Source organism: Crotalus tigris, unplaced genomic scaffold (assembly GCF_016545835.1).
Source record: "Crotalus tigris isolate CLP2741 ecotype Arizona unplaced genomic scaffold, ASM1654583v1 scf7180000018371.15429387391:27106975, whole genome shotgun sequence".
Lineage (NCBI taxonomy): Eukaryota > Metazoa > Chordata > Lepidosauria > Squamata > Viperidae > Crotalus > Crotalus tigris.
Genome location: NW_024096970.1, coordinates 14,594,071 through 14,608,537, shown reverse-complemented (window position 1 = coordinate 14,608,537; position 14,467 = coordinate 14,594,071). Strand labels below are relative to the sequence as shown.

The 14,467-nt window shown below is 42.8% G+C and overlaps 1 protein-coding gene across 8 annotated transcripts in view; it reads left to right on the top strand.

Moving 5' to 3' along the window:
• Positions 1-14,467, top strand: part of FLRT2 (fibronectin leucine rich transmembrane protein 2) — a 111,086-nt gene that overhangs the window by 6,482 nt on the left and 90,137 nt on the right. Inside the window, exon 1 of one of the 8 annotated variants that reach the window (XR_005557703.1) lies at positions 7,109-9,520. The exons of 2 other annotated variants lie outside the window; for them this stretch is intronic. The gene's annotated coding sequence lies outside the window, so the exon portion shown is untranslated. Of the gene's footprint in view, positions 1-7,108; positions 9,521-13,336; positions 13,736-13,758; positions 14,081-14,467 lie in introns of those variants that run through there. 5 more of the 8 variants (XM_039351523.1, XM_039351527.1, XM_039351524.1 and 2 more) reach the window with 5 other exon arrangements.

The window sequence follows — 14,467 nt, the reverse complement described above, 5'->3', positions numbered from 1 at the left end:
AAGTTGATTTAGAAAGACTTGCAGTTCATAGATTGAAGGTGACTTTAAGAGTGACAAATGTGCTGCCCTAAATAATAGGCTTTAAAACTTCATTGCAGTACTGAATCCTTGGCAGCTTAATCAGCAAAGGTTAGTTATTATTTTCCAGTATGCAAAAGATTGTTATAAGACAATGGTAAAAATAATTTCGGGATGAACTTAGTGTGATATTATCAAGAGAGAATAAGATGGCAAGTGTGCACAGTGAGCATGCCCCCTTTTGTGGCTCTATTGGTGTGTTTGTGTGTGTGTGTGTGTGAGAGAGAGAGAGAGAGAGAGAGCACAAGCAAGAAAAATATGCTCACTGTGCATGCTTGCCATCTTAGTATTCTCTCTTGATAACACCATACTAAGTTCATCCTGAAGTTATTTTTACCACTGTCTTATAACAATCTTTTGCATACTGGAAAATAATAACTAACCTGTGTGTGTGTGTGTGTGTGTGTGTGTGTGAGAGAGAGAGAGAGAGAGAGAGAGAGAGAGAGAGAGAGAGTATAAATATGGATGTAAGAAGTGTCAGATCATGTATCTTGAAAACATTTGAAACAACCTCCAAAACTTTAATGAAAGTTGAAATGGTGACCACAGTACAGTATACAGTTCTTGAGGGTAGGAGGGAAGAAACTAAAAAGGTGGGATGTCATGGACAACATTGTTTCACCCTACAACATTTTCTTAGGGACTCTGTTTTCTTATTCTAGGAATTAGAATTTTTGTAAGCTGCATATAATCACTGAAATTTATTATAGAAGAGAGGTAGGTTGGTAGCATGACTGATTGGACACAAAACCCATTTTTCCCCAGATGATATTGCTAATTTTGAACTCTCTTAGGAAATCCTATCAGTTTATAACAGTTGTTTTTTTTTTACTGTCCTTCAGAAGATATTATTTTATTTATAATAAAAGTGACTTCCAATCAAAGAAGCACCAGAGGCAATATGCCACAGAAAATGCTGGTTGACTATTCCTACTTCTGCTCTGTACAAATTGCAGTTTTTTTATCTATTCCAAATTTGTTTCTGTTTTCCTTTATTTCAATTGAAGCTATAGTATTGTTTTTGATTTCCAAGCAAATGATTACATGTCTGAAATTGACCAAAAGAAAGCAAAACTTTTTGGATTAGTTCATGTAACTATTAATAATACTTTAAATTAACTAGTTATCAGCCTTAGAGATTATGAGTGCTACCCTAATGAACCAATTTGGAAGTCATCATCATCTTAAGAAATTGTTAAGAGTATTTAAACATCTAACTTACAATTATCTGTTGTGGAAACTAATAGACTTTGGCAGAAGTAATGCCTTCTCTTTTAATTAGAAAAGTTTCTTTCTGGCTTTCAATAGGAATATAGTTAGAAACATGCAGGTTCATTTTCTTATGACTACTTCTTGTTGAAATTTCATTAGGTGTTCACTAGGTGTTTATTACATAAAATACAAGGCAAACAAAATGAGAACCAAAAAGCTTTCCATTAGAATGAGAATGATCCACCAACAGAATTTTTAAATTCTGCTCATTTGAAAGGCAAGAAATTTAAATCTCTGCTGAGCTAAAATTAGAGACGGGTTAATGTAATGCATAACTGAATAAGCTTATATGATCAACAAAAGTTTATTTAGTGCACAGTGTGATATATTTATATGATTCACTTAACAGCTCTGGTAAGAAAGGTTGTAAAATGGGGGAAAACTCACTTAGCAATATAAATGTTGGACTCAATTGTGGTCATAAGTTGAGGACTACTTGTATATACCTCAGAAAATAAATATATATACACACACACACACACACAAACATACTGTGTGTGTCTCTCTCTATATATATATACATACACATACACATGTATGTATATAAATATATACACATACATACACACATACATATATGTTCTCAAAAATTCCAATGAGATTTAGTTAATAATGAGGAAGTAAAGTTTTTGCCTTTCTTTGCCCTCCTTCTGTTTCCCCAGCCATGGTGGATAGAAATATTAAGAGTTGTTCTGTAACAAATAAGGAGAGTTGAGAAAGTTACCCTACCCTAATAGTATTAATTCTTGACTTTGATTCAATGGGATTTAATTTCCATACAGTCTTATAAGAGTCACAAATGCACATATGAGGAACTAAGACTTATACATATACATCTACCTTTTTCATATTTATAACTTATTAAATCAGTTTGTACAGTTGCTCAACTGACATGTGACTCAAGGAAGAGTACACAAATAAAAGCAATACAAAATTATAAAAACAACAACCAAGATAACATTACAAATATCATACCTGAGGCAATTTCTACCAACCAAAAACAATTAAGAGCAATCAAAATGGGCACAGAGCTTTCTGATCAATGCCTTGGAGAAAAGTCAGGATTTTAAATTACTTCTTAAAGGCATGTATATTCAGGGCAATCTGGATCATGGGGGGAAATGCTCCTTTGTAGGGCAGTTACTGTGACAAATAAGCTTTGACTCTAGTTCCTGCTAGATGACACTGCTTAAGACTGGACCAGAAGCAAATTTATCTTGAGAAAATGTTTTGGGCAGAAGTAATTGTAGACAGATCATTCCACAAGCAACCAGGCCCTGTGCTTTATAGGTCCCTGAATTGCATCCAAAAAGTTACTGGTAATCAGTACACCTCATAGAGTAGAGCAGGAGTGTCAAACTGCCGGCCCATGGGCTGGTTGCATTATATGGAGGCTGTGCCCACCCCAGCTCCAGCAACGCGAAAAAGTCACGATACATCACAACATGTCATATGATGTGGCAAGTTTGACACCCATGGAATAGAGGTAATGTTGGTAATAATTTACTCTTTCACATTCTGAACCAGCTGTAGCTTCTGAACGGTAGAGAGCATTTCAGTAATTTCTTCTGAGTTGTGAATAAAGCATGAATGATTGTAAGGCCTCCCCATCCAGGAATGGGTGCAATTGATGCAGAAGAGGGATTTGTATAATGGTATAAATCTATTTTTTCCCTATTTGCTTTTCAAAAAGAATCTATGAGTTCAGGGGGAGTCCAGGTCTAGCTAAACCAATGCCATTTAGAACCAAAGTTGGACATCTCTTGACTTTAGGTGAAGTCAAGATTGTTATAGTTGAGCCAGAGCCTTTTTTTTTTTACTTCCAGATCTCCATAGATATGAAGCAAAACTTTAGTACCATGGCATGGATGTCAAGAATTGAAAGCTATGACCGGTTACTTAGGGTACCTAATTTTGTGCAAATGGATAATCTTACCCAATGGCTACAGGAAAATGTTAAACAGGATCAGAGAGAGAAATGAGCCCTGAAGGCTCAACATGGACCAATGGCTGTATGACTCATTCACATCACCCACACACAACTAACAGTGACTGGAACAAATGACTGGAAAAGAACCAGTGCAATAACTTGCTTCCCATTCTCACCCCCGATTGGTTTAGAAGAATTTCATGATCAATGGTAATGATGACTACCAAGTGATCAATGAGGGAAAAGATAGATGTACTCCCACCATGGACCATTAACAAGAATGTTTTGGTGGCCAAACTTGAAACCCAATTAAAAGGGTCAAGATAATTTAGCTCCAGAGCCTGCTGAAGCTGCAGGCCAACCATCTTCCTAGTAACTTTCACACAAAAAGGAAAATTGGAGATGGGGAAGAAATTAAGCAACACTGTGGTGTCCAGTGAAGAGGGAATGGACTACCACTGCCTTAATTACAAATGGAATCAATATCTCTCTCAAGGATGAGTTCTCCAATGCTTGGACCCTATATCTTTCACCTCTTGGAATACCTTGATCAAATAGGAAGGACATGGATCTAACACACCAGTGGTTGTACTAATTGTGCACAGTCTATATCTTCTTTTCTGGGTCAACAGAGTCAAACAATTCCTTGCTAGATCCTACTTCAATGAACTCAACAAGGCTTACACAACCTGTCCTGCTCCAACTCAGAGCAAATGTGATGGATTTTTTTTTTGACAGATGCCTTGAAAAATCCGCGCAGTGCCCCTTTAGGTGGCTTTCTGAACCATTCATCCCCAAAATGGCAACATCACCATAAAGGATTGGCAGATGGCAATTCACAGATGCAGTAAAAGTAAACATAAATAAATAAATAAATAAATAGCTATGTTTTGCTGCTCTAATCATCAGAGTGTAATACTTATTGGATTTATTTTTGGAGATATACCTGTGATTGAATTTTTTTAAAAAAAAGAAAGAAAAGGAACTCTGCAAGCTGAAAAACTATTGGCACACCCTTGTGAGGTTTCAGAGATGAAATCTCTGTGAGCATCCTGAAGTCTCATCCATGGGAAGAGATATTGAGGAATTGTGAGAAATAATTCTCATACGTGATTATCCATGTTTTTATCAAAAGCTAATTGTTAAAATGTAAAATCTGTCAAGTGAATAAATTGCTGCACCTGAAGACATAGAGTGGACTGTAACTAGATAATATCTTTGTAACTTTCTTGCTAAAAAATATTATCAAGTAGTATGGAAGGAGGAATAGAAAAAAAGAGATAATTCTTTCAAGAAAAATGGATATTAGAGCTCCAATATATTATATGGATGACCATTAAGATTGCGAGTTAATTTTCTCAGTATCAAATTACCAAATATAGCACCTAATTCTTCTCTTTCTGGATGCTCTGGAAACTACTTTTCCACAGCATCCCTGTAATTGGCTACTGATATCCATCTGTGTGCTGGGAAAAAGTCTGTCTCCAACAGATGGATAGGTAGATAGGTGGGTAAGTAACTAGGTGGAGAGGTAGCTGAAGACTGTACATTTCTCATTAGCATTTGGAATCTATAGAGATTATACTTTTCCTCCAGTATTCGTATTTGCAAACTGAAGAATTAAGAGAAGCCAAGCTTGACATAGTCACATTCAGAATGTATAAGAATTAACAGCCAATGTACTATATAATTGTTTCCCATGAGAAAGAATAGGGACATGTGAAATATCCATCAACTAGGACAAATTCCAAACTAAAGCAAGCCTGGACAATTTTGGGCAGACTTGAATTCTTTTGAGGTAGGGTTCCAAGCAATCCTGAATTGATTCAAAAACCTTCACTCAACCTGGCTGGTTTTTTTTCTGTTCAGGAAGAAGAAAGTCTAATAGATTCTAGAGCAGGGGTGTCAAACTTCTGGCCCGCAGACTGGATGCGTCATGGCGAAACCGCACTCACCCCATTGCCAGCAATGGAAAAAAAACCACGATACGTCGTGACACGTCATGTGATGTTGCGAGTTTGACACCCTTGTTCTAGAGCATCAGGAAGCTTTTACAGAGTCTTATTAATAAAACATATCTTAATATTCTTATATCTATCAGTTTGTCTTTATTTCCTTTCAGCATGCTAAGCCCTCCTCCCTTACACTTTTTTTTCCTTTCAGTTTAGGACTGCAACCTAGCTGATTTTAAAAAGATAAGAAGGAATATATTTGATTAGTACTTGGAGGAGAAATTACCAGGTAGCTGTAGCTATGAACAAATCCTGGAAGAAAGCATTGGTAAACTGTATCTGCATTTTTATTAAGAAAGCTAAAGAAATTTCTCTATGAAATTGCTAGAAATTGAGCTTGATTCACAAAAGACCTTCCTTTGCCTTATTATTTAAAACTTTACCCATCTTTCTACTCCTAGAATGTTCAAGGCAGCTAGAGGCAAAATAAAAGTAGCAGTTAAAACTCATTAAAAGACAACTACATTTATCCTTAATCCAATTAGAATCTTCATGAACTCATCTGAAAAGGCCTGGTCCAAGGGGCTCTTTGCTTTAAAATGATGAGTGCGGGTGACTTTCAGTTCCCCAGAGAAGGCCCTGCATAGGTTAAGAGTAATGCAGTAGCTAATCCTCAGAGAGGGTTTGAATAGCCTTCTCTCTAAAATCAGTCATAGCTATGCGAGGAATAACAAGCTTGGCCTGAATTATTTAATTCCTAGTCTATACTATGGATTTACAGTGCACTGAATCATATGGGTAATGACTCTGGATTCAAAAAAACATTGTAAGTCATTAAGGTGGAAAAATAACCAAGATTAATGCTAACCAAACATTACTATTGTAACTGATCTAATTTAGGATGGAAGCAAAGCCAGTGTGGAGTCTGTAATATAGAGCAAGGCTGAGCTTAGAAGTTTAACAGAATAACAGAGTTGGAAGGAACTTTGAGGTGTTCTAATCCAACTGCCTGCTCAGCCCAGAGACCCTATGTGACAAATGCCTGTCCAATCTCTTCTTAAAAAACCTCCAGTGATGCAGCAAGTTATTATTAGGGTTCTGTGTTCTGGTTCAAGTGCAATACAATATTAAACCTTTAGTTTCTGCCAAATTCTAGATTATTTGTTCATACAAATAATGCAGACATTTTTTTACTTATGTTTGCAAGTAAAGAGATAGAAAGGAAAGTGGTCGCTAGTTCATATTGCTTAATAGTAGAGCTCTCAGAACAAATTATTTATTTATAAAACGTGTGTGATCTGTTTTCATCTAGTCCACAGCATCTGTACTTGGAAGAAGGCTCCACTGATTTTTAGTGCAGCTGAGGACCAGTTGATATCACTTAGTTGGTAGCCTTTTGAAGACTACTTATTTTCTACTAGAGTAGACGCCTCCCTTTATTTATTTTATTTTAGTGGAAGGAAATCTTTAGTAATAGTTCCCCCTTCCCACACGCACTCCATTTCCATGGTAACAATATTTTCCTCATCATTTAGATCAGGGGTAGGGACAGAGGGCTGAGCTGTATTTCTAGCAGCCTGGCCGTTATTGTGAATTGCTGGAAAGGGTAGTTCCCCCACAGCTGTAGAGACACAAATCTTCTTTCTCTGCTTTATAGACTGATTGAATTTCACATTATTATTTTACATTTGGTTGGGGTTAATTCTTCTTCCCCATAAGAAAGCAGAACTGACTTTCATTCCCCCCCCCCCACTTGAACAAAGAGACTGAATGGCTCTGAGAAAGCTGGGCTGGATTAAACCCAAGGGGGCTTGTATAGAGACGATTGCAGCCTTATGAATGACTTGATTAATCAGTCAACAAAGAGCACCTGTTTGGTCCATTTCTGCAGGCAGCTTGGTGGATTTTTCTTATGGATAATGGGAAGAGACTATGGGAGTTCAGCCACATTTAGAGGGCCACACATCGCCCGCTACTGTTCCAACATCCAATTCGACCTTTCCTGTGTGATTTTTTTCCCCCTCAACTACAAAAAGATCCGAACAGAATACAGTACAAAACAGCACTTGTTTTAAAGCAGGGTTTTAAAAAGCTAAGTAATCGAGCAATAGCCAAGATAAATAAATAATATCAAAAAGCGGGGAGCGGGGAATCTAGAGAGATAAACCATCCCACATGAAAGCAAAAGAGGGGCGGGGAAGAAGCGTGGGCTAGGCGGCTAAGGAGAACATGTCCTCGCTCGTCGGCTCTCCCCGGAGCTGCGAGCTGCAAGCGAACGCGCGTTCCTCCAGCCTCCGAGGCTCTACTGCCACCTTGGCTAAGGCGAGGGACTTGCAGCGCGACGATTCAAACCCAGCGCGCCCGCTCGGCTCTTCCCTTGCCCTTCTCGCACAGCAGCCGCACATTACCAATCCCGCCGTCGTTTCCACGGTCTTGTCAGAAATTGTTCAGCTCGGATAAAAAGTCTCGAGGCCAACGGGACGACTCCCTCCCGCCTTTCAAAGGGAAACGCAGCGACGGCCCTCCGATCGCCTGTGTCGTCTGCGCTCCCCCCCTCTTTCGCCCCCTTATTGCAAACAGCCTCCTTCCTCCTTGCGTCCCGAAGAAACGCGTTCTTTGCAAAATGCCTCTCCCGTGTTTTTCAGAGACGAATTTCTCTTGAGGAATTCGAAGCTTCCACACCAGCAAATATACACACGACTTGAGTATGCGCGCGCGCCCATAAACACACACACACACGTACCCGAGAGGCAAACCCACTTTCTTGTCTTCGGTTCGAATTAGGATATTCGAAAGGAACAAGGTGTGTGCCTCAGGGTTTACAGCTTGGAGATTGCTCCTGTCTATGAATTCAGTTATGGCTGAATTGGAGAAAGCTCTTTCCGGACTCTCCTTGATGTCCAGGCTGGCCAATGAAGTGTATTGTAATTTGGAAGGTAGTGATGTACATGCTGTACACCCCCCTCCTAAACTACTGGCACGTCAAAGCTAACGTGGCTGTACAGTCTGTGCAGACTGACCAGAAAAAGGGAGAGGGGGCGAGAAAGGATGCAAGAAGCTTAACAATTGTGGTTTGGAGCTGGATTAAGCAGGAAAACAATTGTTGCTTTATATAAATGGAGGGGTAGATATGAGGCTGTATAAAATATGGAGTAGGAGTGAGTTAACGCCATCAAAGAAGTTCCCAAGGTGTATTCGACCCGACGATCAATTTTTAATTCGCATCCCATCTCCGAACAGCGAAGCAGATCGAGGTTCAAGTAAAACTTTTGTTTCCTCTTAGGTCTATTAGAAGAGAGAAAGGGAGAGATTTGAGCCACAACATGATTGCACAAAACGCCTTCGCAAAACTCCTTCGGCGCGCGCTGCAATGGTTTTGGGGGAAATGGTCGGAATTGTTTTCTTTAACCGAGTGTGCAGACCCGCCCGGCTGAAAAATAGTGGGGCGAAGAATTGAGCAGGTGGGAAGGTTCATTAAACCGTGATGTCACTAGATCTCTCCTCCTCCCCTTCTCTCGAGTTAAGGCACAGTTCAGCTCTGCCGTTCATTCCTTCCTTCCTTTCGAAGGGACAGCTAATCCGCAAAGCAATTCTGCCCGGGGTGGGGCTTTACTTCCCTCCTCCCCCCGCCTTTTTTCCCCCTAGCGTGTGCGTGCGTGTGTGCGCTTCCTCAAGCAAGCCTCTCTCCAGTCACGGTGGGGCCAGTCATAACAAAACCCCGTCCGCTGGCAGGAGGAACGTTGGAACGCGGCTCCGCTGTTCCTTTAAGCGTCACGCCCGCGAAGGGTTAAGCGGCCGGTGCTGCCTCCCGCTCTTTGCTAGACGGCGGAATTTCGAGGAAGGCGCTGGGCGTTCGAGACAGCGTGTGGCTGCTGTTGCTGTGGTAGCTACTCTCGCTAAAAGCCTTTCCGGCTCATTTGGGAAGACGTTCAGCTGCGTTTTATTTTAGGCCCCGGACCTCGACCCTCTCCGGAGAAATCTGCTTCGGGGTGAGGAAGAAGGAGCAGAAGATTTCAAAGCGTACCAGCTGGACTTGCGTCGCGGGGCGCTGCGATTGAACGCCCGGGTGAGCGAGCATCTCCGGGGAATCGCCTCCTCACGCTCGCCCGGAGCGGTGTGATTATGAGGACGAGCTTGGCTCTTGCCAGCTATGGAACCAAGCCAGACCTTGGCGGTGATCCTTAAACCAGTACAATGCCGGGACTGAGCTGCTTCGCTCTCCACCTTCCTGACCCAGTCGGGTTTGGGTGAGATCCAGCTGCAGACCAGCCGCGCGTCCTCTTCGCAGGTAAAACGGCGTCCTTTTAAAAAGTCTCTCCCTTGCAGGGCTTCCTTTTCCCCAACCGCTAGAAGGAAGGTCGAGCGAGCGATCCAGAAACGAATAAGCAAAGGAACTTAGTGGAACGCGTTTCGCCAAAGTTTAAAGTTGCGATTGGAGGAAGGGCCGCGGGAAGGTTAGGTTCTTGGTAGCAAAATCGAGGAATAGTCCATCCAGTAATATGAGCGGGATGATGGTGCTGTGGTGTTCTTGAAACCATTCACTCCCCGGTTCTTTTTTACGTCAGTGCCAATTTGATTTTCAGCATGGCAGGTTCAGTTCGGTAGGGGCAGTTTGGCAGGTTGAAACACGCCACGCACCGGCAAGGAGAGGGTCCATTTTTCTTGCCTTCAAATTCTGTTTTCCTCCCTCCAGAAGACCCACGACAAGTGGATCCTGGCATGTGTCGCTAAATCGTCGCGCTTTTAGCGAGGAAAGGGAGGGGGTATTTGTGTTGTAGGCTTGTTGGTTGCGCCGCTGAAACCTGGCTGTATTCAGTCCCGGAGCCGCCTGGGTGAGTTTAAAAGGAATTTACAGGCAAGCAGGGGAGGATGACTACTCTCCTCCTCCCTTATCTCTTGTGTAAAGAAACAAAGACCTTACAAACAAGTGGGCAGGATCCATCAGTTGGAAACAGAGTGCTTCAATCCTTCTGGGACCCTTTTTCCTAGTTAGCTCCTTCCTCTTTTCATACCAATAGTCTGGGAAAGAAAATAGACCCCTTTACCACCACCACCACCCCCATTAGTTACTCTCTTGTCTCGCGGATGTCTTTTTTTGCCTCCGCAAAAGAGAGGTGCCGTGCTCTAAGGCGGCGATTAACTCCTTCCAGCCATCCAGGCTCCCGTGTTTCCGAGGTTCTGCGAACTAGCAAACCACAATTCGAGCCTCGATTCGGTGGCAGCTTTCCACAGGCAAGCCCGTATTTTATAACGGAGCAGGGACGCTCTGTTCGCCAAACTCCAGGCTCTCCCACTGACAGAGCTGGGTGTATCAGCTCGCCGAATCTCCCTCGCCGTACTCGGCAGCGCATCAGCTATTTTGTGTTTCGAAGGAGGTGGGTCGGACCCTCGAGGGGGGCGGGGATTCCTCTACACTGGCTAAGGCAGCAGAGCCTTTCCGAGGCTGTTTGTTGCGGCGGGCGGCCCAAGTAGTGATCGTGTCTGGCCCCAGACGCCGTTCCAAGCCGGGCTGTGAGACTTTTTTTTTTTTTTTTGGTAGGTGTTATATTAGAAAGCCTTTCCCCAAGCTAGCGCTGGTCAGAGGCGTTGAACTGCTAGTCCCTATAAGTCATGAAACAAGTGGGATCTATAGCAAGCTATAGCAATACTAGATACTCCTGGCCCACATGGTGATACACTTTCTTAGCTTAGGATGAGGTTACTGCCTAGCCAGCTATGTGCAAATGGCCATCAATGGGTTGGCCAGCCATCTTCTATTATCAGCCTCTATCTCTATATTTTAAAGGACATATTAATAATAGTCTGAAAGTGTCCTCTGACTTAGTTTGCAGTGTTGACCTGGGTGATGGGGGAAGCACTGAGAAGAATGTGTGAACATCTACAAGAAGGAGAAAGAAGACAAGTGAAATATTGCCAACCATCTCTTAGCCTCAGTATAAGACTTCTGTTGAGACAGCCTTGGCCATTTCCTCACTAATGATATATGGTGTCATTCAACCATTACTGCACTGATCTAAGTATAATGAATATGCAGTTATACAGCCACAGTGGTATAGGATGATGCTATAAATCAGCAGGGAAGAAATGGCTTGTCACAATAAAGATGTTTGAATGTTTTAGGCCTGCTGCAGTGATGTCTCTTGGTTGCAGTTGCTGCACCCTCTCCTTAAAATAAGTTCTAGTAAACTTAACAGAATTCTCTTCCATGGAATTCTTATATTAGCTAACACCTAATATTTGAATATTTGAGAATTGCTGTAGGGTTGATTCTGTGACAGACCTTTCACTTGTTCTGTTTATTAGTTTGATATTGTAGTTGCCAAATTATGAAAATTCACATAATATATCTCAAGCTTCCCTCAGTGCACCACATAAAAAGCTAGATGATAGAGGTGAAGACAGTATGAAAAGAAAAATAGTGAGGGCCTTTCAATGCTTAAATAAAAATATCTCCAAAAGTTAAGACACATGACATTGATCAGTTTCCCCAATTTCATTTTCTATTACCTCTGGACTTAAAAATAATGTAAAACATGAAATCTGGATAGCATATATTTTAAACAACAAGATCTAGCAGGTATACCTCCCTCCTGTCTGTTGCCCACATGAGCACTATAGTTTTAAAATTGTGAGAATATATTCATTTTCCTATTTAGAGAGTAGTTGATTGAAAACCTGTCCTTCTCCTCCTCTTCCCCCCCCCACTGGTTTACTCAAAACAGTATCATTTAAGATAAGGCTTTGTTATTTTATCGCTATTTTTAGGCTCAGAGTGACATGCAGAAAAAATATACATTTGGTTTTCTGGAGATAACACAAAAGAGATTTTTGTCCCTCTAAGGACCTATCAATCTACTCTGATTTGATTTTGCTAAATAAAAAAATAATCAGATAAGTGGAGAGGAGAGAACTACACTAGAGTAAAAATCCCCTTTGGTGGAGATTCTTTCCCTAAATTTTCGTATGGTAATTACTCTGTGGTTTAATCTACTGGCTGCAAAACCCTTTCAAAGGATAGTGTAAATAAGTGAAGTTTCAATCTCTTCCAGGCATCTCAGAATTATGGTAAAATTAACTGGTAGTGATTGCTGCTTTTGGGGAAGTGAGGGGATTTTAAAATGTTAACACACCAGAAAACTCTAGGTTCTCCTAAAGATTTTTTGAGAAGCTGTAAGGCCTTTTCTTTCGATCGTTCCTTCGTGGAGGAATCTCTGTTGGGTCAATTTAAAGTCCTTACCATTGGCAAACGCGCACTCGCCGGCGCTCCCCTCCGCTAATAAGGGGCAAAGCCGTGAAGCCAAAGGCAAAGCTCTGAGATACTAGTCAATATTGCCTCCCGTATTCTATCTGAAAGATGAGTCCACAAAAAAAATGAATAAAATGGGCGGAGAGAAACTAATCCAGGCAGAAACGCCGCTTTGGAATTAAAGAGGTTTTTGGTGAAGGGTAGGTCATAGGTTTTTTCTTTTTTCTTTTCCCTTTCGTTTTTGTTCTTTCTTTTTTTAAAAGGATTTTAAATCGCCTTTGCCTCTTGGGAAGCTTTCAGGTTACGGCCTTGCCTTCCAAGCATTTCTTTAAACTAGAAATATGGGAGGGACTTCAGGAGAGCGAGAGAGGCAGAGAGCGCGAGATGGCTATCAGTTGAATTCATTACCGTAAACATCTCCCCGGGGTATCAAGCGAGAAAAAGGGGAAGGGCACAGCTTTCATTAGCTGGGAATAGTCCGATCCGGGACCCCATTACACCGAAGATCAACCTGCGAAGGGGCTGCTCTCCAGGGCGGGCTCCGGACTTTTGCGAAAGAGAAGAACGAGGTCCTCAGACACGCTTCCCGGTTGCTTCACACGCGGACGCCTGCAAAGCGCTCGGCGCTTCTTGTGATTGCTCCCCGGGTCCTGCCTCCTTGGGCTTCCTTCTCCCCGTGTGATCCGCTCCCCAGATTTCCGAAGACCCAGAGAAAAAGCTCCGCGGCAGCCTCGCGCCTCCTCTCGGAGTCACTCTCTCTCTCTCTCTCTTTTTGCCTGGACTTCGTGGGGGATTGGACGCCTCTTGCGCGCGCGCCCCACTGCTTTCCCCCCCCCCCGGGAGGTAGGAAAGAGGCGTGTGTGCGCGCGCGTGCGTGCGCCTGCCCCGGGCATTCTTGGGGATGCTGGAGTCCCAGGCTTCGCGTTGGAGGAGAAAGGGGGAGGATGTGGTCGCTGCCTCGTAAGAGAGCGAGGCGAAGGAAAGGGAAGGAAGCGCTCCGCGGAGTCGGAGCTGGCCGCAGCCGCACCGGAGGCAAGCGCCAGCAGCCCTCGGCGGAGGAGAAAAAGAGGACATTAGGGCGCCGAGGTCGGGATCCCGCCTGTTTTTCTGAGCTGCAGTCGACCCTGCACAAGGTAGCCCGAGAGAAACCCGCTGCTGCGGCTGCCAAAGTTTGCTCTGTTCTGCTCGGCCACAGGCGCCCGGGGATTATATAAGCATCGGAGTCGGAGGAGGACTTACCCAGACCTGCTAGGTAGAGTTGAGTGCCTCTTATGTCTTCTCGTTCCAGCGATTTCTCCCCACCCCACTCCACCCCGCACTAGTCAGGTTGATTCTTTTGCCAGACTATTACAACAGAGCTTCCCCCCCAAATAATAAAAAAAATAAAAATGGATGGCTGGAGATCAAGGTGGCACAAGATTACCACTTTGTTTCATTAGAAGAGGCGTTTTTGTGTGTGAAAGAGTGATCTACACACACACACAGGCGAAAGAACCAGGGAGTTCATCAATGCCTGTCTGACAACTGGCGGAACTGGCAACCATTCGAAGCTAGACATAGTTCCCTGTTTTTCTTAACCAGAGTATGAGAACCCAGGTGAATGTAAGTAGAAGCATGCTGGCTAATTTCTCTTTATTTCCCAGGGCCAATTAGCAACTCACAATTTGATGTCAGGCTCCAAGGCTATGCATCTTGAATGGCTGGGAATATTTCCCAGAATGGTGGGGGGGGGGGGTGGAGAGGGAGAAGTTGCAAGGAAGGGACAAATCTACTAGTAGTTTCAAGCCTAAGAAGAGATTTATGAGATTTAAATGAAAGGGGTGCAGGAATGATTTGTAAATATGCCTTGGTATTCAGAGTCTCATTAATAAAGTCAGAGTTGGTGGCTTGGGGGAGGAGGCAGAAATGGGATTTCAGGTCCATCAAATGCTCAGCAGAATAATTTCATATAAGTGGTCAGAATTGATCACTATGCTCAAGCTAAAAAGG